At 39.4% G+C, this 24,797-nt stretch overlaps 1 protein-coding gene across 1 annotated transcript in view; it reads right to left on the bottom strand.

Moving 5' to 3' along the window:
• SLC16A10 (solute carrier family 16 member 10) overlaps positions 1–24,797 on the bottom strand; it is a 146,319-nt gene that overhangs the window by 74,187 nt on the left and 47,335 nt on the right. The window lies entirely within an intron of this gene.

The raw sequence follows: 24,797 nt of genomic DNA, 5'->3' as shown, positions 1-24,797 counted from the left end.
TCAAAGCTCCTGTGGGGAGATGGAGCCCTGAAGCATCTCACTCTGTTCTCTTGATTGGGGTGGGGATTTGGATGCCTTTGATAATAATAATTTTTAATATTTAGAAGAAAACTAACATTCTCGAAAAATGGTTTTTAATTTTTTACAGCTTTATAGAGCTATAGAGAGAGGGAGAGTAAAATAAACTGTTAAATAGAAACTGAGAGAGTTCAACAATAAGAGACCTGCCTTACAAGAAATATTAAAGGGAATTCTGCAGGCTGAAAGAAAAAGACAGGAAAGAGGGGCTTGGAGTATGTGAAGAAATGAAGATTATCAGTAAGGGTAACTTAAAGGGTAAAGGAAGACCCAAAAAAAGGTATGACATAACAAACAAAGGATAAAATGGCTGAAGTAAGTATTGCCTTTTACAGTAATAACACTGAATGTTAATGGATTAAACTTCCCAAAAAACAGACACAAATTGTCAGAATGGATTAAAAAGTATGATCCCTCTATATGCTATTTACAAGAGACTCACCTTAGATCCAAGATACCAAAAGAAAAGAAAATTACAGAACAATATCCTTTCTGAATATAGATGCAAAAATCTTAAAATACTAGCATACCAAATCCAACAGCACATTAAAAAATTTTAAACCATGTTCAAGAGGAATTTATCCCATGTATTCAAGGATAGTTCAACATAGAAAAAAATCAATTAATGTAAAACATCACATTAACATATGGTAAAGCTGCATGATCACTTGAATTGATTCAGAAAAAGCATTTGACAAAATCCAGCCCCACTTCATAATGAAAAATACTTAGAATACTAGGAACAGAAGGAATTTTCCTCAATATGATAAAGGGCATTGTTCTAGTTTGCTAGTCTCCTGAATGCAATATACCAGAAATGAAATGGCTTTTAAAAAGGGGAATTTAATAAGTTCGAAGGTTGAGAAAATGTCCCAATTAAAACGAGTCTATAGAAATGTCCAATCAAAGGTGGCATCCATCCAGGGAAAGATACCTTGGCTCAGAATGCCGATGAAGTTCAGGGTTTCTCTCTCAAATGAGAAGGCACATGGTGAACACAGTCAGGGCTTCTCTCTCAGCTGGAAGGGCACATGGCGATCACAGCATCATCTGCTAGCTTTCTCTCCTGGCTTCCGGTTTCATGAAGCTCCCTGGGAGGTGTTTTCCTTCTTCATCTCCAAAGGTCACTGGCTTGTGGACTCTCTGCTTTGTGGTGCTGCAGCATTCTCTGCTCTCTCCTAATCTCCTTCTTTCTCCAAAATGTTTCCTCTTTTATAAGACTCCAGAAACTTATCAAGACCCACCCAAATGGGTGGAGACATGTTGTCACCTAATCCAATTTAACAAACACTCTTGATTATATCACATCTCCAGGAAGATGATCTGACTACAGTTTCAAACATAAAGTATTGAATAGGGATTATTCTACCTTTATGATATGGGATTTAGATTAAAACATGGCTTTTCTAGAGGACATACATCCTTTCAAACCAGCACGGGCATATATCAAAATCTCACTGTTAATATCAAATTCAATGGTGAAAGACTGCAAACTTTTCCTCTAAGTTGCCCACTGTCACTACTGTTATCAACATTATGCTAGAAGTTCCAGGTAGTGCAGTTAGGCAAGAAAAATAAAGAAAAGGCACCTAAATTGGAAAGGAAGCAGTAAAAATTTCCCTATTTGCAGATGAAATGATCCTATATATAACAAGCCCCAAAAGAGTCTACGACAAAGCTACCAGTCCTAATAAATGAGTTCAGCAAAGTGGTGGGGTACAAGATCAACACACAAAAATCAGCAGTGTTTCTATACACTAGTGATGATCAATCTAAGGAGGAAATCATGGAAACAAGTCCATTTACAATAGGAACTAAAGAATCAAATCTGTAGCAATAAATTTAACTATGGATGTAAAAGACTTATTACCAGAAAACTACAAAACATTGCTAAAAGAAATCAAGGAAAACCTAAGTACATGGAAGGACAGTCCATGCTTATGGATTAGAAGACTTAATATAGTTAAGATGTCAATTCTACCCAAAGTGATTTACAGATTTAATGCAATCCCAATCAAAATGTCAACAGCCTACTTTGCAGTAATGGAAAAGCCAATTATCAAATTTATTTAGAAAGGTTAAGGGCCTGCAAATAGCCAAAAAAGATCTTGAAAAGGAAGAATGGAGTTGGAAGACTTGCACTTCCTGGCTTTAAAGCATATTACAAAGCTACAGAGGTCAAAACAACATGGTACTGGCACAAGAACAGATATATAGACCAATGGAATAAAAGTGAGATTTCAGAAGTAGACCCCCCACATCTATGGCCAATTGAAAACTGACAAGAAGAACAAGTTCACTTAACTGGGATAGACTAGTCTCCTTAATAAATGGTGCTGGGAGAGCTGCATAACCACATGTGAAAGAATAAAAGAGGGCCCCTGTCTTACACCATATGCCCAAATTAACTCAAAATGGATTAAAGGCCTAGATATAAGAATCAGGACCAGAAAACTCCTAGAAGAAAATGTAGGGAAGCAACTTCAAGATCTTTGTGGCAGAAGAGAGAAATGAGACAAAATAAAGTTTCAATGGCTGAAGGATTTCAAACAGAATGGAGAGGTTATCCTGGAGGTTATTCTTATGCATTATATAGACAACCCTTTTTAGTTTATGGTGTATTGGAGTGGCTGAAGGGAAGTACCTGAAACTGTTGTGCTGTGTTCCATTAGCCTTAATTCTTGAAGATGACTGTATAAAGATACAACCTTTACAATATGACTGTGTGAGTGTGAAAACCTTGTGTCTGATGCTCCTTTTACTCATGGACAGATGAGTAAAAAAATATGGATAAAAAATAAATAATAGGGGGGACAAAGGGTAAAATAAATTGGGTGGATGGAAATACTAATAGGCAACAAGACGGAGGGGCAAGGGGCATGATGTGCATGAGTTTTTTTTTTTTTCTTTTTCATTTCTTTTTCTGGAGTGATGCAAATGTTCTAAAAAATGATCATGGTGATGAATACATAACTACTGTGATGATATTGTGAGCCACTGATTGTACATCATGTATGGAATGTATGTGTGAAGATTTCTCAATAAATTTTTTTTAAAAAAAACCTAAAATTTGTGGAATTGTAACCCATACCAAACTCTGAAATCTGTTCCACAACTAATTGTTGTGATGCACTTTGAAATTTATAGCTATATTATATATATGTTACTTTTCAAAAAAGAAAAAAGAGAGAAGGAGAAGTATAATATAATGACTGATAATCATTATATTGATATTTCTTATAGTCTCCAGTATCTTGAAGAAGCTAGAAGAAAAAACAAATCCTTGTGGAACTGCAACCCATACCAAACTTTAAAATTTGCTCTATAACTACTTGTAAAAAATGTACTGGAAAATTTATTGCTTTTTTGTATATATGTTATATTTCACAATTTTAAAAAAACATTAAAAAATTGTAGGCAAAAAATAGATAAATGGGACCTCCTCAAAATTAGAAACTCTGTGCTTCAAAGAAATTTATTAAGGAAGTGAAAAGATAGCCTAGTCAATGGGAGAAAATATTTGGAAACTACATATCCAATAAGAGTATAAGGGGGCGGGCCGCGGTGGCTCAGCGGGCAAGAGTGCTTGCCTGCCGTGCCGGAGGACCCCGGTTCGATTCCCGGCCCCAGCCCATGTAAAAAACAAACAAACAAACAAAATATAATAAAACAAGAAAATGTTTAAAAATGTTTCCCTTCCTTCCTTCCATCCTTCCTTCCTTCTCTGTCTTTCCTTCCTTTCCTCCCTCTTTCTTTAAAAAAAAAAAAAAAAGAGTATAATATCCATAATACATAAAGAAATCCTACAGTTCAACAACAAAAAGACAACTCAATTTAAAAATGGGCAAAAGACTTCAGTAGACATTTTTCCAAAGAGGAAATACAAATGGCCAAACAGCACACGAGAATATGGCGAACATCACTAGCTATTAGGGAAATGCAAATTAAAACCACAAGGAGATAGCATTTCACACCTACTAGAATGGCCACTGTTTAAAAAAACCCAGAAAACTACAAGTGTTGCAGAGGATGAGGAGAAATAGGAACACTCATTCACTGCTGGTGGGAATGTAAAATGCTGCTGCTGCTACAGAAGACAGTTTGGCAATTCCTCAGAAAGCCAGAATTGCCAGAAGCTCTGGCAACCCCACTACTAGGTATATACTCAGAAGAACTGAAAGCAGGAACATAAACAGACATTTTTCACATTGATATTCATAGTAGCATTACTCCCAATTGCCAAAAGATGGAGGCGACCCATGTGTCCATCAACCAATAAATGGATAAACAAAATGTGGTCTACACAAACAATGGGCTATTATTCAGCTGTAAGAGGAATGAAGTCCTGATGCCTGTAACAACATGCATGAACCTTGAGGACATCATGTGGAGTGAAATAAGCCAGACATGAAGGGACAAATACTGTGTGATCTCACTGATATGAATTGGAATAAGCAAACTCATAGAGTAAGGATCTAGAATATAGATTTCCAGGGGCTGGGTTGATGTAAGGAGAGTTAAAGCTTAATAATTTGCACAGATTTTTTATTTATGTTGATTGTAAAGTTTTAGAAACAGATGATGGTGATGGTAGCACAATACTGTGAGTGTAATAAACAAATTGAATTATATATGTGAATGTGGTTTAAAGGGTAAGTTTTGGGTCATGTATGTTATTAGAAGGAAATTTAGAGGGTAAGACATGGGACTGTATGACAGTGACCTCGGTTGTAGACAATGACTGTAGTTAATGGTAAAATATAAGAATGTTCTTTCATGAATGAACAAATGCATGCCACTAATGCAAGGCATTAATAATAGGATGGTATGGTAGTTTGAAGCTGTTATGTATCCTAGAAAAGACCATGTTCTCTTAATCTACTCCTGTGGGTACAGATCTATTGTAAGTTGGACCTTTAAATTAGGTTTCTCAGTTGATCCGTGACCCACCCACACAGCTTTGCACATGCAGGAACAGGAGTATCTGGTAAGCAGCAGCAGTGACAACCAACAGCGAGTAGCTTTTCTGCCTGGTATCATTACTGCTTCCTGAAGGCAGAGGTAGTAACTCCCAACCCACAGAGTAGCTCTACACACCAAAACAGGATGTTCACGGCTAAGAGAACAGCATGTTATTTAATCCAGGCTCCCCAAAATGGAACAGCTTGGGGAGAGATGCTTCTAAGCTTTGCTTATTTGCAAACACAAAGGACATCCCAGGATGTCAGCAAAGAGGTTTATGAAGACTGTCTCTAGAAACCACAAAGACAAGTACCGTAAGGAGAAGACAGCAATGACGAAATTTTTTTTTAATTTTTAATTTTATTTTTTTAAATACCAAAAAAACACCAAACGCAAACATTCCTATTTTGATCATTCCGTTCTGCATATATAATCAGTAATTCACAATATCATCACATAGTTGTATATTAATCATGATGATCTATCTATTCTTGGAACATTTGCATCTATTCAGAAAAAGAAATAAAACGAAAACAGAAAAAAAAATTTATACATACCACACCCCTTACAGCTCCCTTTCATTGATCACTAGCATTTCAAACTAAATTTATTTTAAAGCAATGATGAAAATTTAACAGGAAGACCGTCTCTCTGGAAATTTCACTGTGGTGGCATTTCATTTGGAACACATTCCCCTTGACCTATCTATGATACAGGACTCACATCTGTCTCGCATTTTTATGATAAAAGTAGAAAAAGTTTTAGAGTATACAAGAAGCAAATACACTTTCTGACATAATGATGATGTTTTATAATTAAATATTCCAGTTCATAGCTCAAGTGTAGGCTTCCAATTAAAAGAAGTATGATGGCCTCAACTTAATATAAAACCTGATTTTAGAATTCTAGTTTATATGAATTATTTTCCCAAGGATTTGTTGTATAAGATGATCTCAGTGAGTTAGAATCTGACGTGCCAAAGCCAAAATAAAAAACACTTTGACCTTCTCCACATAGGTTTAACATGCTTACTAGTTTTTTTTGAGGCCTCTCAACTCCAGAGGTCCAAGAGAAAAGGCACAAGTGAGTTGAGGGAGCCTCTCAGTAAAATCCCAACTATGGGATTCCATCCTAAGAGTGGCTGACATTAGATCATGAAGGGCTTTAAATAACACATGGTTAGTCTATATTTTTACAAATTTGAAACTCGAAACCCATTTTGAGTTAATCACAGAATACAAAATAACGGCTTATCACTAAAATAGAATTTGTTACCTACTTTTGTTCTTTCAACCTGATAAAACTGGTTTTTTTTTTATTAATTAAAAAAAGAATTAACAAAACAATTAGAAATCATTCCAATCTACATGTACAATCAGTAATTCTTAATAACATCACATAGTTGCATATTCATCATTTCTTAGTACATTTGCATCGATTTAGAAAAAGAAATAAAAAGACAACAGAATAAGAATTAAAACAATAATAGAAAGAAAAAAAAAACAAAAAAAACAAAAACAAAAAACCTATACCTCACATGCAGCTTCATTCAGTGTTTTAACATAATTGCATTACAATTGGGTAGTATTGTGCTGTCCATTTCTGAGTTTTTATATCCAGTCCCGTTGTACAAAACTGGTTTTAAAACCAATAAGTCACTAATAAACATAAAACTACTAAAAAGAGCAACATATTGATCATTCTGATGAACTATGATACCCTTTCACTCAGTTAAAGTGCCATATTAGGAAGGGATTACATTTCTTCTTTTCTAACACTGAACTCAACCAGCTCGTTAGCTTCGCATCAGTTCCCAGGCTCTGTATTTTTCCATTTCCACCTCCCCCCCGCCCGGCTTTCTTGGAGGGCTGACAGATTGCCTGGAAAGATGAAGACTTTCCAAGGTCCAAACACACAGCTGCTCCTTCCAAGGCCAGCTCCAAAACTGACGGGGGCTGGCTGGTAGGCACCACTCCAACCAACCACTAAGGCCTCGTAATGTGTCCCAGTCCAATCTTTTCCTTTTCATTGGAGGGAGTTAATGCTTAACTTTAAAACCGTCGTGACAGAACATTAAATGAAAAACAAGCAGATATTCCATAATTAGAACTACATACAAATTATATACACAAGAACACAAGGATTGGAAGTGAATGTGAAAAACAAGAAAAACCAACTTTTTCTTAAACATTTTTATTATTTCAGTATTGTTTGTGCAACATAAAAACACTAAAGAGGTAGTAATCACAATTTGTCACTCGTATGCCCCCTTCTCTAAAGGGACAGCATAACCCCTTTTGAAGAAACAGAGGTATTATTAGTTCTTTCCTCAATAAAATACCCAACCATAAAACATTTCACTTCAAGTGGTAAACAGGTGGAACTCTTCAGAATAGAAAGGCTTACAATATAGGGCTAGGGATTTAATGTCTATCCTTCTTATAATCAACCAGTGTGTCTTCCAGTCTCCTCAGAAAGAAGAGAACCATCTACCCCTCTTATCAGATCACTAAATTACCAATAAGTAACTAACAAATAAACACACAGAAGTATGAAGAAGCAATTAAGAACATAGTCTCCAGCCTAAAATTAAGTCTGGGTTTGAAACCTGGCTTTACTAACCTGCTGTGTAACCTCAAGCAAATTAATTACCTTTTCTGTGCCTCATTTTTCCCATCAGTGAAGTGGGAAGGATAGTGTTAACCACAGAGAGTTATGAGCATTAGTGAAATAATGCAGATAAAAGTGCTCAGGAAAGAACTGAGTGAATGTCGGCTCTACAGCATGTTAGCTCCTTACAAAGAGCAAAGGCAGCAGCATCTGGGGTTGCACTGCGTGGATTCGGTGTGGTGTATCAGGGAAAGGCCCAGCCTGGGGGCCTGTGCTTCACCCACACCACCTTATGAGCCAAGAGTTTAAAAAGCATCCCTCATCTCTGTGCACAGCAGGATCTTGCTTTTCCATCACTTCCCCTCCTTCCTAATCTTTATTTTGTTTCCAGGGTTCAGAATTAACCTCTTTAGCCTTGTCTCCCACTCTATCTCCATCCTCATCCCCCTTTAGACTGTTAGAGCAAACAGATTCATCACTATATAACAAGACCTATGCCATTTCAGAGATGACTTTTTGACAGTGGATGATAAATAGCTGTCATTATCAGATTAGGAGGCAGATAAGTATACCAGCAGGAAGACTGCAGTGAATCAGAAGGACTAATTCTAACTGCAGATCTGCCATTTGCTAACTGTATGACACAGAAGGAAAGAAACATCTCTTCTATATTCTTTATTGTTCTCTATCTTTGCTTCCTTCACAGCACCAGGTTTAGTGCCTGCTCAAAATAGAACACATCACTCCCCTGCTCAAAATCCCACACTTTAAATCAACCCAAGCTCTTTACCATGACTTAGAGGCCCTACACAACCTGGCCCCTCCATCTCTCTACACTGGGCGATGTCCTTCTGTTCTTAAACACACCACCCTGAATCCTGCCTCTCAGCCTCTGTGCTCCTGTTTCCTCCTCCTGGAAGGCCATTCCCAGATCTTCACACGGCTACTGACACTCAGATCCCAGATCAAATAACACTTCTTTCAACCAGGAGGACTTCCCAACAATGCCCCTGCCTTGCATCATCCCATTTTATCTCTTCAAAATCCCTGTCATGACAAAAAAATTTTATTGATGCATTTATCATTGCTGCCACTAAATATATAAACTCCATTAGAATAAGGACTTTATCTCTCTTGTTCACCATCATGTCCCTGATGCCTCGCATATGGAGACCAGCAGGTAGAAGGTTCTGTGCTAGTTTGAAAGGATGTATGTCCCTAGAAAAACCACGTTTTAATCTAAATCCTATTTCATAAAGGCAGAATAATCCCTATTCAATACTGTATGTTTGAAACTGTAATCAGATCATCTCCCTGGAGATGTGATGTAATCGAGAGTGGTTGTTCAGCTGGATTAGGTGACAACATGTCTCCACCCATTTGGGTGGGTCTTGATAAGTTTCTGGAGTCCTATAAAAGAAGAAACAGTTTGGAGAATGAAGGAGATTCAGAGACAGCAGAGCAGAACGACACAGCCATGAGAAGCACAGTCCACCAGCCAGCAACCTTTGGAGACGAACAAGGAAAATGTCTCTTGAGAAACTTCATGAAACAGGAGACCAGGAGAAGCTAGCAGATGACGCTGTGTTCACCATGTGCCCTTCCAGATGAGAGAGGAACTGTGACTGGGTTCACCATGTGCCTTCTCACATGAGAGGGAAACCCTGAACTTCATCGGCCTTGTTGAACCAAGGTATCTTTCCCTGGATGCCTTCGATTGGACATTTCTATAGACTTGATTTAATTGGGACATTTTCTTGCCTTAGAACTGTAAACTTACCAACTTATAAAATTCCCCTTTTTAAAAGCCATTCCGTTTCTGGTATATTGCATTCTGACGTTAGCGAACTAGAACAGGTGCCCTCGGTTTTTGTTGCATTAAATAATTGAGTAATAACCTCTGAAGATAATATTACTAATATTTATTGAGTGCTTACTATATTACTTCATGTCCTCCATTCTTGTAAACATTTCCTACCCATTATCTTATTTGAACTCCCCAACCACCCTTCAAGGGCCTCATCTTACATTTTAGAAACCCAAGGCTTGGAGAGTAGGGGAACCTTCTGATGGGGGAATCTGAAGGGAAGGTGTAGTGAGACTAAAAAGGTAGAGGCCAGCTGATGCACTAACAGATTGCTACAAATAGACCAGAAGCCGACCATTATAGGATATTTGGGTGCAGGTATTCAGATTCATAGGAGACATATTTGAGGGGCTGAATCAGAGGAAATACAGCATATTTGCACTTGGACTTCATTTAAATGACAAGATTTTGGGCCTCTAGTCTGAGCCTGATGCCATCGTGGGATGAAAATGTTGGAAGTCTTGAGAAAGACGCTCTTGAGATATTTCTTCTTACAAACCAGCTATTGCTGTGAGAAGCCTACACCACACGGAGAGACCCCTGAAGGCCCTCCAGGTGAGTGCTTGAAGGCCAACAGCCAGTATCACCCACCATTTTGGAAGAGCAGCCTAGTACAGCCTCAGCCACTGCCCAAGACCCTAAGCAAAAACTACCTGGCACAACCCAATCAGTAAAAAGAACCATGACAGACAATACTATTTTTTTTAGCCACTACATTTTCAGATGGTTTGTATGCAACAGTACGTAACCAAAACAATAAACATTTGTCACACCTTGCACACTCCCTTCCCTCCACCTGTAATATCTTGCCTTCTCACATTTTTAAGTGTCCCACAAACCAACCTTTCCTCTAAGATTTCCTTGAAAGCTCCAAATAGTCAGTCTTGGTTCTTTGACTAATCTTACTTATTTCTGAATTTCTCCTCTGCATTTGAGATATAATTCATCTAGTGTTAACTTGCATTTAATTACTTTTTTGCTTTCTATAAGTCCTCGATTCATTCTCAAGCAGTGTATTCTCTGGGTGTTCCTCCCCCCCCCCCCGCCCCCGCCCCATTCATTGTAAATTTCTCAAGAGAGACTCGGCAACACAGGCAGCTGCCTAGAGAGAGGCAGCCGGTGTCTGAACCGCAGTCGCTGGGGGAAGCTGCTGCTGCCGCCCAGGACTGGACCCTCAGGGAGGAGGAAGAAGCCAGAGGATGGCAGGGGCCCCGAGTGCTGCTGACGGGAAGGTAGAGAGCTAGAAGACCAAGACGCTCATCAAGAGCTTGGCAGTGGCCCATAGGTGAGTGCCACATCCCACCCCCGGTGTCCTCCTGGTTCTGGGGCCCCTCAGGACAGCTGCCCCTGCTGCATGGCCCAAGGAGGAGAACCAGGTAGCAGCCAGCTCCCACCACCTGGACCTCTGGAGATGGCACAAGCATGAAGACCAGATTTCAGGGGTGTCAAAATGTTAGCAAATGAGTCTGGAACTGCATCTAACATTAACTCAGGAGTGAACCGTCCTTCGGTCCTGGGACCCATTACATCTGTACAACAAAGACTCAAACTTCATAGCAAAGTACCTCCAAATGGTCTGCTTGTTTACTGTGGAACAACTGGAACAGAAGAAGGAAAGGAAAAGAAAGTCAACATTCACTTCAAGCCTTTCAAACCAAATACAAATCATTGTATTTGCATGACATCAAATTCCATTTGAGGCCCTTCCAATGCTACTGATGATAGCAAGTTCAGCCTCATTGTAGTAGAGAGATATAGTGCACTTTGGGCACACTCCAAAGTAGCACAAGAAAAGTCCTATACAAATTCACTGTGGAGGTCCCAAAGAAACATGGTAGAAGAGGTCAGTCTGCCTTATGTTTTGCCTGTTTAAGAATGGGAAGAGGATATAACTATGTTCGGAAAGTAGCTGAGACTGCTGTGCAGCTGTTTATTTCTGGGGACAAAGCGAATGTGTCTGGTCTTGTTTTAGCTGGATCAGCTGACTTTAAAACTGAACAAAGTCAATCTGATACCTTTGATCAGAGGTTGCAATAAAAAATTTTTTAATTAGTTGCTATCTCCTATGACAGTGAAAATGGATTCAACCAATCTATTGTTATCTACCGAAGTTCTCTCCAATGTGAAATTTATTCAAGAGGAGAAATTAATAGTATGATATTAATTAATTAATAGTATGATTCTAATGCCAGAACAAGAGAAGGCTAAATCTCATTTCATAAAGAGATAGGCCAGGAACATAAATTGATTGAGATCATGCCCCACGCTGGAATGGTTTGTTAACAACTATAAAAAATTCAGAGCTACCTTAGAAATTGTTACAGATAAGTCAAAGAAACACCCCAGTTTTTGAAAGGATTTGGTGGAAATGGTGGTATCTTGTGGTACCAAATATATTTCCAAGGAATGCCAAGGATGAGGTGATGAATTTTATAACCTTGATGACTACTATTGCAGTCGACATGGGTCTGGCAAATTGTGCTTCACCCTCCAGCACCCAACTGAAGGAGCATACTCACAGGGGAATCCAAAAAGATCCCTACCATGCAACTGGAACATTTCCAGAACTTAATCCACGAGCACTGAGTAGTAAAAAGAAAATCAAAAACAAAACTAGGCCCAACCCTACATTTTGGTTTGTCATGATGTCAGCACAGCAGCCTACAACTAAATTCCTAAATGCCACTTGGAATTAATTTAAAAAAGAGTCCTAGGTTTTACTTTTATTCGATGGTGAAATTGGTTGCTCTTGTATTTTATGGGGAAAATTTTTTTTTAACTTTTTATACATAGAGGCAAGAATACTTTAACTGCTGTAAACTTTCAAAAGTTAATAGAAGTAAGATCATACTGAATTGCTTCTTATTTTGATTGAAGAGAAGTTAAATTGCTGCATTTTGCAGTAACCCATTTATATGGCATTCTCAGTTTAGACTGCATAAGAAGAAATACATGTGGTGAAATGTTGGAACCAATTTTCACTTAGTCTCTGTTTAATGTTGAAAGGGTGAGCTAATAGGAGGCAATCTGCACTTGACTCCCTCACACTATTTCTCCCTCCAAACTGTAAGTTTCAAGGATACAAACTGCATTTGCAAGTTAACTGACTTCTTTGAAGATTTAGGCCAGTGCACTGTTTCTTCCGTCTTTTTGCAGACATATTTTGCCCACAGGTTGGGCACAAGCATCAGTTACTTTGGCAGGGGTCCCTATAATCCTAGCCTACTAAAAACCAGTTTGGGATGGGTATGATGGGGCATCTATGCCTTTGCTGGGATGTGAGAAATAAAACACGCAATTTAAGCAAAAGCAAAAAAAATTTCAAGAAAATTTTATTTTATTTTGATTGGGTCTATTCCTGGTAAAAAGGAAGTGACTGTTTTCCTTGTGTTAGATAGCATGAGATTATGTGAATGTTTTGATCTTAAAAAGTGAACTACAAGGTTTTTTACAAGAAAGGCAGACAAGACACTGATAACTGTGCATGTATTTATGAACTCTTAACCTCCCAGTGGGGTTGGAGCATTTGTTTTGAATATGGGACTTACAAGCAGGTCTCACGAGGAATTATGGGTCAAAGGGTAGGATGGCCAGGGATGGAAGGGACTGGACATGGCACCAAGGACTTAACCATGTTGGCTCCAAAAGTGGGCCTGAAAACCTGAAGCTTATGCTTCATGAGTAGGCTGTAAATTGGACTTGAATTCAGAAGATATGCAAGGTCATGGCACGCCTGAGATGGTGACAGTGAACAAGGTATATAGGATGTACCCTGTGGTAGACATGGAAAAGTATACTAAATGACTTTGAAGGATCAAGGGTTTAAAAAGTCAATTGGGGGGTGGGGGGCGGTACAAGGGTAGTTCAGTGGTAAAATTCTCACCTGCCATGCGGGAAACCTGGGTTCAGTCCATGCACTTCACAAAAAACAAACAAACAAGCAAAACTAACAAAAACAAAAATTCAACAAATGGTGCTGCAATAACCAGATACATAGAAAACAATGACATGTGACCCTGCCATACAGCATACTAAAAAAAAAAAAAGTCAATTGGTATTTCCTTGACACAGATTATGGTAGTGGAGTGTATTTGGTTTTCAAATTGGGTGCTTTTAACACTTGAGTGCCTGACTGCTGTTCTTCACTGACTTTTAACTCAGCATTAGTGGTCTGAACCAGTTTTGTTCCCAGATTACAGACCTGCCTCTCATTTTAATAATCCTGTTTACTTAAATGAAGGGAGTATGTCTTCAAATGTAAAGCTTCTGGCTCTCCCACTGTATTCTGAGTACAAGTGATTGTCTGCTGATTGTAACCTGATGTCTCAACCCCCAGTGAGAAGAGTCAATTCCATGGGGTTTACTGACTCTGGGAAGCTAAACAGGAACAGGTTTTTGCTTTGGGCTCTGTTGTTTGCAGAAAATCCAAGAGGATGCAAACATGCTCTCTTCAGAGCGGTATGTTAGGGTTTTCCCATTGTAGATAGGTCTAACGTGTTATGACAAGACAGAGAAATTGGATGTAAATTTATATTTCTGATATGTTTGTTGTTTACATGATACAATCAGGGTCTACAGTTTTTGCAGTTTTTATATTACTATTTAAGTTTGGAAAGGATGCCAAATTTTTGTATTTCTTTCATCAATGTGCCTCTTTGGTGATTTATACTGCAATATATATAATGATGTGTGTATCAACAGATGCTGATATGTGTTACACTTAAACATACAAACACATAAATAAAAGGGAGTAGAAAACGTAGCCTTTGCATTCTCTATAGCCTCTGCAGAGAGAAATCTTGGTGTTGTGATGTACAGAAATGGAGAGGAATATTAAACCATACTTAAGAATTTTACAAAAGGCTCAAATTTCTCTAATATTCTCACAAACACAGTCTCTAGCTTATACTAATCACTCAATAATTTTAACTACCTAACCTCTTCTAGAAGTCTTTTTTAGAATAGGATGATGAGCTTTTACACACTCTGTTGTCCTTACACCCCTACTGAGCTTATTTAGTATCAACTATCAATCACCACATGAAATTTTCTGTTCTATACCGGATTAATGGTTTGGAAATCTGGAGACTGCTGATTTAGCCCGTTTTTCTATTTTTTTCCTGATCCTGCCTTGACTTGGCCTATCTACCTGTTTCTCTCATTCCCCAGCCCTGTGGCCCTGGTGATTTTATTTGCCATGCCAAGCTTTTTGCTGTTTTAAGACCTTTGCCTTTGGGCTCCCTCATAGCCTCCTGGTCTCAGCTCAAATGTCACATTCTCAGAGAACTTTCCTGGACCAAAGTAGCTTCAAATTTCACCAATGTCACTATGCCATTTTGAGTTTATTTTCTTCATAGCATTTATCATTACCTGGAATTATCATTCTCATTTATTTATAGTTTATTGTTCAACTCCCTTTAATCTTGTCTACTCCTCTCTCACTAGTATGTGAGCTTCAGCAAAGAGCAAATGTTTTCTTGTTATTTGCTTTAGTTGTTTGCACATCCCTGGAGCATAACAGACTGCTGGACACATAGGAGGTATTCAATAAATATTTGTTGAATCAAAAAAAAAAAAAAGAAAGAAAAGAAAAGGAAACCAAGGCATAGAGAGGTTAAGTTATTTGCAAGGTTATTCAGCCAGTAATTGGTAGGACCAAAATTCTGGGTTTGTCTGATTCCAGAACTGATGTAACCATGGTGCCTTACTACCTCCAACTCAGATTTCTTCATTTGTAATGTGGGAATAATTATATCTTCTCACTTAACTTAACAAGCTTACTGTGAGGTGCAAAACATGTAAAAACAGATTGAAATGTTCAAAGTGATATGCAGATCTATTACAATATCCTAAAATCATCATGGACTGCTTAACATGAATCTAACTAGGCCAAAAAAGAAATGCAGTAAGCAATAAAATGATTTAATCTCACACTTCATCTATGGCACAGTTGTCAGTACGAGCATGAATCTGACACTCCTAGACATATTTCTAAATAAGTAGATACATGTTCTATCAACCTATCCATCAGCTGCAATTGCAAAAGCATGAAGTATAGGAAGAAGCTAGCCAAAGGATTAGCTTCAAAAAGAGAACCTGTAAATACCAAGAAATTACTTCAGTGAACTCAGCTTCACCTTTACAATCAAAGATCAACTCACTAGCTCCTCATTCATTACATGGAAAAAATGGAGATAGTACTCAATCTGGAACACTATTTTGAATAGCCTTTGAAATTTCACTCTTATTCTTGGACTTTCAGATAATTCCCATTAAAACAGTAAGCAGTTTTCAACTATAAATCTAAAACTAGACTGCAAGTGATCATAATTCTGATATTCATAACAAATATGACATACATATAAACCTATACCATAAAATATGTATGTGCCCAGATTTGAATAAAACCACTAAAGAGTCAAGATTTTTTCTAAGATCTTATATTGTAAATCAGTATATAGCAGTATTTTATAGAGTGCAAGTGAAGGAATACGGAGTTTAGAGTCCAAAGATCTCGGTTTACATCTGAGGTCTTTCAGACACCTGCTGTTTGATCTAGTCAATGTGAGATAAGTTTCCTTATCTGTTGACCACATTAAGATTAAGGGCACTATCTATGTAAAAATGCACCAGAAAGTGTAAAGCAGTAAATAGACTTTACATTTTTGATTGGCAATTGACAGTAATATTAACACCAAATATACCATATAACTTCTAACTGATATTCAAGGATAGAAACAATTGTAAGATATAGTGAGAAATGAAGGGAGTTGTATAAGATATGTATTTACCCACAGAAATATACAAGAAATTACTCCATTATCCAAACTGTCTAGAAAAACAACTTAGGAGAAGGGATTTCTTGGCAGTTTGAGGAGACATGGATAGAATAGGTTTTTTTTGTGGATTTATCAAGTCAGACAGAGTTTCTAGTGAGGTTTACTCATAATATCTTCCCGTAAATATGTTCTGGTTTCCCAGATCATTCTTTCCCAGAAAATTTATAGGAGATAAATAACTACCCTGTGCCCATATACATTTATCAAAGCATACTACCATTTCTACCAAGGTTTACCCCAAACTATTCCCATTAGCCCTGGAAATAAATCAATAAACTATCTTTAATTTAATGATAATACTGTTTTAAAGTTGATAACTTGAAGCTTAGTGTGGTTAGTTATAGAGGGACAAAGATCCTTCGATTAAAATAAGTCTCTGCAGATTTCATGATCTATTTAGATTTACCTGAGGAATTTAGAAAAAAAATTAAGAATAATTCAGGGTTAAAATAAATTTTGTTTATAAAATTTAAGGTATTTTAATAAAATACTTTTCTGTTCAGCACTGCAGTTAAAATATATCTTCTCAGATTGTACCATTTAGTCATCAGCACTTATGATTCAAAGTCTTACTAAATAACAGTGAGGAAAATTTCCAGAGGCTGTGCAATGAACTGAACGTGAGCTGTGACAGTTATTAATAGATGAAATTACAGAGGTAGGAAGAACAAACAGTTGATAAGCAGAGTTCATAAATATTTGTTTTTCCTATAGAAAGTCTGTAAAGAACATTTTCTACTTGATGCTTCCAGAAATATATTCTTACATCATACTAAAGATCACACTAAAAATTATTACTCTCTCCCGTTCCCACTCAACAATAAAAGCCAGAACAAAATTTTATAGGATAGCACTCTATTGGTGAAATGAACTTTTACAGTTTTTGTTTCATTTTTTTTTCTAATTATAAGCATAAAAGTTCAGTTCTCAGCCACCAACCAATCCCAAGTAATTTGATTCAGAATAAGCAGACAAAATGTCCTAAATTCACAGGAGTTGGAAGTGTAGGAGCCTCTAGACGGCTATGGCCAGGCTTACTTCTTGGCAACCAAAAAGCCCACAACTGATCAGAAGCCCTCCATCTTATGTCTCACGACAAAATCCTCCTGGGGTTAGCACGACTTTCTCTAAGACTTCAGCGTGTTTGGTCTGCTCTGGGTGCGGCCTCTCAGGCCCTCACCCCCATCCCCCACCCCCACCCCATCCCCCACCCCCACCCCATCCCCCACCCGAAGTGGGACCCAGGGGCCCTCTCTCACCTCGGACTGGCTGACTTCTCTGCTCTTTCTGATCCAATTGGACCACAACCCTGGGATTTCTAGGAGATTTTTTTTTTAAGTGGGAATCAAAGCCAGTGTTTCCCTGATGGTAACTTTTTTCCTACTATTCCTTTCCTTATGGATATTAGCACCTCTTTCAGGAAGGCATTTAGGTCAGAAAAGACCCTCTAAGCTGAGGGTCCCACGCAAGTTAGTATGAAGGAGGACAAACACTCAAATCAAAACAAATGGCTCCCCCAGAGAACCATCTCTGTAAAGGGTTTCCATGTCTTCCAAGGGAATTCAGACTCCTACTGTCCCCAGGACCTAGATGAGAAAATTTAGGCACCATTACTGGTTAGTAGTCAATTGGAACACAACAATCAGACAAAGATCACTGTCACCTCCTGGCTCTAAGGGCTCAACATGAAGCAATTAACTGGCCTAGCAGTTCTCCACCAGGTGGTCTCCTCCCCACCCCAATTTAGTCTTAATGAGATGCTGCAAAAAGAGGCGAATACTAGACACAGACCCTTCTCCACAGGGAGCCCCAGCATCAGCGCTACACTAACATACACCTGAGCATGGACATGAACTACACAAGTAAATAAATAATTGACCCACTCAACAGTGAGAGGTTGAAAGGAAAAGGATTGTTTTACCCTCTAGTAATATGAAGAGACTGTCCTGCAAGTATGGAAACAGTCTAGGCTCTGGCCTTCAAACTGGGATTATCAGGCGCATGAAAGAACTGTATTTGATAAGAAAGGCAAGAATAGGTGAGGAGAAGAAAGAAAACTTCAAAAGCAGAGTTAGTGTGGCACCAGGCAGAAAGATCAACCTGATTAGGATGGTGACAGATGGGAGGAATGAGCCAGACTCCAAAAAGCACCTGATGATAAAAACATTTGTGGGAGTAATAAGATCCAGGCTTCACTGGACTCCAAGATCATGCAGATCCTTCCAGAAGGAAAGTTAATATGCAACATGTGAATGAAAGGAGAGTGTAAAAATATTATACTGTGCACATGTGAGGTAATGCTTATTTTCCAAAGGGAATGATTCTCAGTAATGAAGAAGAATTGGTAGTAAATAAAATACCAACAGCAGTAATCAGAAGATATCTAGTGCTTATGCTCAGCAACACTCTCTCAGGACCAACCCCCGCTCCCAGGAGGTGGGTAACCATTCAACCATGCAGAACAACCTAAAACAGAACCTACCAGGTATCTCTGGGAAACAGAAAGCAGGAGCTATGCTGAGCTTGATAAGAATTTGATAACAATGTTGCAATAAGAATCTTCACCTCAACCAGGTGCTAAGTCTGGATGAAAGCTGCATTTGAAGGGGTTCAGCTCTGACCCTGGAAACTTTAAAGAGCACAGTGTGAAAAACGGCCAGCACTCTTCTGTAGTGAGCCTGCTACAGAGAAAAAGAGTTCTCACCAGTGGGCAGGCAGTCCAACAAGCAATGAAGTTCCTCTTGCCTGCAAATTCGATGACCCAGTCCACAGTCTGAACTCCTTTCCGATCACTGGCACATTGGGTTCCATATTTAAAATCCCAAAGCAGAGTCCTGTCCCAATCAAGATGGCCAAGTGAAAAGCATCAGAGCTCCATCCCCCCACTAGTGCTCTGAACAACCAGGAAGAACTGGCAGGACAAAGCATCGGAAGAACTAAAGCAGCAGAGAAACCACAGAAAGCAGTTAAAGGATTGCAGTAACACAGTAAGCACTGAATTAAAAAAAAAAAAGACTACTTAAAAGCGGTAAGATCTCCTGGTATCCTGGATGGCCCTCTCCACTCCCCTCCCCAGCTTAGTACACAGCTGGCCCCAGTTTCCAATGCGGATCCCTGGTCCTAGTTCCAAAGGGAACAAAGGAATCCTCTTGCACGTACTAGGAGCATGTATATCTGGCCCAATCCGTCTAGTGGTGACTTGAGGGAATTGCCATCCCAGAACTTGCCCTGCATGTAGAAGGCAGCTTATGAAACTCTCCTATGGAATGATGTGGGAGAGCAGTTGAGATGTGCTGCCTGTAAATCCCCTTGGGGGACTGGGGAGAAAGGAGGAAATATTCAACTTCCCCATTTGGAGTATTTCTGATAGTCTCACAAGCAGTGAGTACTGCCAAATCAATAGGCTGAGCCCTTGATTTGGGGTTAGCCCCTATGAAACTTATTCCTGCAAAGGATAGGCTAAGCCTACTTATAATCATGCCTAAGAGTCACCTCCAGAGCAGGTCGCGGTGGCTCAGTGGCAGAGTTCTTGCCTGCCATGTGGAGATGCGGGTTTGATTCCCAGTGCCTGTCCATGTTTAAAAAAAAAAGAGCCATCTCCAGAAAATTTCTTTTGTTGCACAGATGTGGCCTCTCTCCCTAAGCCAACTAGGCAGGCAAATTCACCACCCTCCCCCTTACATGGGACTGAATCCCAGGGGCGTTAATCTCCCTGGCAACATGGGACAGAATTCCTGGGATTTGCATGGGATTGAGAAAGCCTTCTTGACCAAAATGGGGAATTGAGAAATAAGACAAAATAAAGTGTCAGTGGCTGAGAGATTTCAAACAGAGTCGAGAGATTATCCTGGACTCTATTTTTATGCATTATATAGATATCACTTTTTTGTTTATGGTGTATTGGAGTGGCTGAAGGGAATTACCTGAAATTCTTAAGCTGTCTTTCAGTAGCCTTTATTCTTGAAGAAGACTGTATAATGATGTAACTTTTACAATGTGACTGTGTGATAGTGAAAACCTTGTGTCTGATGCTCCTTTTATCTATAGTATGGACAGAGGAGTAAAAAATATGGATAAGAAATAAACAAATAATAGGGGAAACAAGGTTAAAATAAATTGAGTAGATTGAAATATTAGTGGTCAATGAGAGGGAGGGGTAAGAAGTATGGTATGTATGAGTTTTTATTTTTCCTTTCTTCTGCTGAAGAGATGCAAATATTCAAAAAATGATCATGGTGATGAATACACACTGTGATGATAGTGTGAGCCAATGATTATAACCATGTCAAGAATATTTGTCTGTTTGTTGTTAAAAAAATAAATAAAATAGAATGCTGCTGGGTAAAAATATATATATATCGATAAAAATAAATAATGGGGGTAAGGGGTAAAATAAATTGGGTACATGGGAATACTAGTGGTCAATGAGAGAGAGGGGTAAGGGGTATGGGAGGTATGAGTTTTTTCTTTTTATTTCTTTTTCTGGAGTGATACAAATGTTCTCAAAATGATTGGCGGTGATAAATACACAACAATATGATGATATTGTGAGCCACCGATTATACACCAAGTATGGATTGTATGTGTGTGAAGATTTGTCATTCAAAAAAAAAAAGATGCACTGTCTGGACCAAGGGATTGTTGGCTGTAGGATATACAGTGCAGTGCCTAGGACCATGAGGAAACTGTTTCCTAGGGAAGAGAGGCATCTGTATCCATGTAAACATGAGAATTCTTGGGACCACATTCATACAGAAGATAAGACAAGATATATGCTCAGACAGCATCAGCGCTGCCCCTACTCTTTGGCCCAGAGCTAATCTCTAAATTTGTATGGATAAATCCTGAAGGAGAACATTAGCACAGGTCAATCTACAAAGACTGAGAAAGGTGGGTTTTTTCTTCCCTTTTCTTCTTCTTTTTTTTTTGTTGGCTCCTGGCATTCAAGGAACAGTTTATCATAACACTAGTTGGGTACAAGGACAGATAGCTCACAGTCTAAATTTCAGTGATAACATATTAAAATACCAAAATGCCAACATTTCAAAAAAAGGTTATAAAACATACAAAGAAACAGGAAGCAATGGCTCAGGCAAAGGAGATTAGAGCATTAGAAACTGTCAATGAGTAAGACCAGACCTGGGACATACCAGACAAACTTTAAAAATACAGTCCTAAATATGCTCAAAAGCTAAAGCAAAACATAAACAAGGATCTAAAGGAAACCAGGAAAACAATATGAAACAGAACCAAATATAAGTGAAGACCACAGTAACAGAAATTTTAGAGGGGTTCAATAGCAGAATAAAGAATCAGTGAACTTGAATGTAAAGCCATGTAAACCATCCAGTCTGGGGAAGAGGAAATGAAGAAAAGTGAACAAAGCCTGAAGAACCTGTGGGAAATTATCACGTGTATTAATATGTGCATTGTGGAGTATGTTGCTTACCTTGACTCTTAGCTTGTCGGGGACAGTAATCAGGACCTGGTGTCTCCTCCTGTCATCTTCAACTCCTAACCCACAGCCACCATGCATGAGTGCATCTCCATCCATGTCGGCCAGGCTGGTGTGCAGACTGGCAATGTGTGCGGGGAGCTCTACTGCCTGGAACATGGCATCCAGCCCAGTGGCCAGATGCCAAGCAACAAGACCATTGGGAGAAGAGATGACTCCTTCAACACCTCCTTCAATAAGATGGGTGCCAGCAAGCATGTGCCTAGAGCAGTGTTTGTAGACCTGGAACCCATGGTCATTGATGAATTTTGCACTGGCATTTACTGCCAGCTACCCTAAACAGCTCATCACAGGCAAGGAAGATGCTGCCAATAGCTATGCCCATGGTACTTACACCATTGGCAGTACACTTCATCTTGGACAGAATTCACAAGCTGGTCAACTGATGTACAGGTCTTCAGGGCTTCTTGGTTTTTCTACAATTTTGGTGGAGGAACTTGTTCTTGGTTCACCTCCCTGCCATGGAATGTCTCTGTTGACTATGGCAAGAAGTCTAAGCTGGACTTCTCTATTACCCAGCCCTTCATTTTCCACAGCTGTAATTGAGCCCTACAACTCTATCCTCACCACCCATACTACCCTACAGCACTCAGATTGTGCTTCATGGTAGACAATAGGGCCATCTATGACATCTGTTGTAGGAACCTCAATACTGAGTGCCCTACCTATACCAACTTCAACCACCTTGTTAGCCAGATTGTGTCTTCCATCACTGCATTCCTCATGTTTGATCTGACAGAATTCCAGACCAACCTGGTTCCCTATCCCCACATCCACTTTCTTCTGGCCACATTTACCCCATCACTTCTGCTGAGAAAGCCTACCATGAACAGCTTTCTGTAGCAGAGATTACCAATGTGTGCTTTGAGCCAGCCAACCAGATGGTGAAATGTGACCCTTGCCACAGTAAATATATGGCTTGCTGCCTGTTGTACTGTTCTGATGTGCTTCCCAAAGACGTCAATGCTGCCATTGCCACTATTAAGACTAAGTGCAGCATCCAGTTTGTGGATTGGTATCCCACTGACTTCAAGGTTGGTGTTAAGGGCTCAATTACAGCTGTGGAAAATGAAGGGCTGGGTAATGGAGAAGTCCAGCTTAGACTTCTTGCCATAGTCAACAGAGAGACAAGGTTGGTTGCACTATGGTATCTGGTGGAGACCTGGCCAAGGTCCGATGAGCTGCGTGCATGCTGAATGAGACCCCATTGCTGAGGCCTGGGTTCACCTGGACCACAAGTTTGACCTGATGCATGCAAATGTGCCTTTGTTCACTGGTATATGAGTGAAGGGATGGAGGAAGGAGAGTTTTCTGAGACCTGTGAGGACAGGGCTGACCTTGGGAGTGATTAAGAGAGGGCTGGTATGGATTCTGTTGAGGGAGAGGGTGAAGATGAAGGAGAATACTACTACCCATTTATTTCAACCCTACAGCAGGTTATGCTCCTAGTGCATATGCTTCTATGTTAGCTGACAGGCATCTAAGCTCTGGTTAGATTGTCTTCATTCTAAGTTATGATCATGCCTTATTTTTCCATGTGTAGCTGTAAAGTTTTCCATTATGTCTCAAAGTAAAGACTTATATATGCATTGTGGGAGTCCCAGAAGGAGAAGAAAGAAAGGGGCAAATAGAGTATTCAAAGAAATAAAGGCTGAAAGCTTCCCCAATTTAACAAAAAACATTAATATACACATCCAAAATGCTCAATGAACTCCACACAGGATAAGCCCAAAAGACCCAGGCCATGGTATATTTAATGAAACTGTCAAATGCCAAAGATCAAGAGAGAATTCTTAAAGTCCCAAGAAAGAAGCAATATGTCATGGATAAGGGAAGCTCAAAAGGATTAAGTACTGATTTCTTATCAGAAACCATGAAGGCATGAAGACTGTGGTATGGCAATATTTAAAGTGCTGAAAGCAAAAAACAAACAAACAAACAAAACTGCCAGTCAAGAATTCTTTACTTGGCAAAACTATCTTTCAAAAATGAGGAAGAGATTAAGACATTCCCAGACAAGTAAAAGCTGAAGGACTTTTTTCACCACTAGAATGGCCCTACAAGAGATGCTAAAGAAGCTTCTGCAAGTTAAAAGGAAAAGTGTTAACTCCACTTTTTACTTCCTACAGGATGTATAAATGAGTAATGCCCAGGGCTCTTTAAACCTCTGTGCAGGGCACACCAAGTACCTGGAGAAGAGATGAGCTAATGGCTGCCCCTACAGAGACACAGAGACACTGGTCATTTGCCAACCAGATGGGCCAGGGTGTTGCCAGCCTTGGATGGGGATGGCCAAAGATGGGCCAGGGTGCTGCCAGCCTCAGATGGGGATGGCCACTAGCACTCCCCATGACACAGCAGGGCTCAAAACGCCCCAGCCAGAGGAGGAAAGTAACAGAACCAAGCGTCTCCCCAACACCTGAGGGAAGGCAGCAGTAGACATGGGGCAGAAGCAGGGAAGAGGGCAAGATCTGGAGTACCAGTGAACTGAGAACCCATCCTGGGGAGGTGGAGAGGTGGGACCAGGCAGGAAGGCAAGGCTCCAAGCCCTAGCATGGGCTCTATTGTCCCATCAGACTTCACTTACAAAACACAAGATCAAAGATAAAATTACTCAGAATTTCAAGACACTTAGACCATATGCCAATGGCTGCTGTAGATTATTTGGTAGCCTTTTAAAAAGGAGATGAGCACCATGTCAAAGGGTTGATTATTAATATTTTAAAAACTATTGGGGGGTGGGTGCAAGGGTAGTTCAATGGTAGAATTCTCACCTGCTATGCGGGAGACCCAGGTTTGATTCCTGGCCCATATACCCTCTCCCCCCAAAAAAGCAAGCAAGCAAAGAAAAAACAAACAAAAATTCAACAAATGCTGCTGCCATTACAGGATTCTCACATGGAAAAAGGATGAAATGTGACCCCCA

Source organism: Tamandua tetradactyla, chromosome 5 (assembly GCF_023851605.1).
Source record: "Tamandua tetradactyla isolate mTamTet1 chromosome 5, mTamTet1.pri, whole genome shotgun sequence".
In the NCBI taxonomy this organism is placed as follows: Eukaryota; Metazoa; Chordata; class Mammalia; order Pilosa; family Myrmecophagidae; genus Tamandua; species Tamandua tetradactyla.
The sequence above is the reverse complement of the archived record's forward strand: the minus strand, read 5'-3'. Positions and strand labels throughout refer to the sequence as shown.